Below are 1117 nucleotides of genomic sequence, written 5' to 3' on the forward strand. Positions count from 1 at the left end.
ATTAAAGAAGGCCAAAGAATTGATGCATTTGAAGACAGCCAAAAGACCAAACGAATCTATTTTGGAATAAGTACAGTCAGAACGCTCCTTAGAAATGAGGAAGATGAGACTTTGTCTCTTGAACCTTAGCCATGTTATTAGGAGAGATTGTGCTTGGTAAATTCAAAGAGCAGTGACAAATGAAAGTGAGAAGAAACTCACCAACATCAGTCACTGAAGGACTGTAAATCATAATCCGAAGTCGAAGGAGGGTATAATATCAGAGCCTAAATTGTGAGAATCTGTTTTGCAGAAGGCTATGGATGACAGTTGGAGCCCAAGATACATTTGTGGGATCTGCATAGGAAATAAACCTCTGGTGATCTCCCTCTGTTCACAATAGAGGGATGGGAGGAAAGTGGTTACTAAACAGAGTGCATTGGAGAGGACACTATAGAAGTTCAGAAGGATAAGCCTGACTTGAATGGTTAAAACCTTATCAGTTAATCCCCCCTCTGAAACATTTTGGACCTTCTCTGGTTATCAACATTTTTTGTATATATTTTTGTCTGTTTATATTGGGGTTTATCTCAGATGTGCTAAGTCATTGGGGCTCTTGAATTTGTTTTGTTTTTTTAATCATTTTATTGGGGGCTCATACAACTCTTATCACAATCCATACATATATTCATTGTGTCAAGCACACATGTACATTTGTTGCCATCATCATTCTCAAAACATTTGCCTTCTACTTAAGCCCTTAATATCGGCTGCTCATTTTCCCCCTCACTCCCCACTCCGCCCTACCTCATGAACCCTTCATAATATATAAATTATTATTGTTTTGTCATATATTACACTGGACGATGTTTCCCCCACCCTCTTCTCTGCTGTCCATCCCACAGGGAGGAGGTTATACCTAGGTTCTTGTAATCAGTTCCCACTTTCTACACCACATTCCCTCCACCTTCTAGGCATTGCCACTCCCACCATTGGTCCTGAAGGAGTCATCTGCCCTGGATTCCTGTGTTTCCAGTTGCTATCTGTACCAATGTATAACCTCTGGTCTAGCCAGATTTGTAAGGTAGAACTGGGATCATGATAGTAAGGGGGAGGAAGCATTTAAGAACTAGAGGAA

The sequence above is a fragment of the Tenrec ecaudatus genome, chromosome X (assembly GCF_050624435.1).
Source record: "Tenrec ecaudatus isolate mTenEca1 chromosome X, mTenEca1.hap1, whole genome shotgun sequence".
Taxonomy (NCBI): Eukaryota; Metazoa; Chordata; class Mammalia; order Afrosoricida; family Tenrecidae; genus Tenrec; species Tenrec ecaudatus.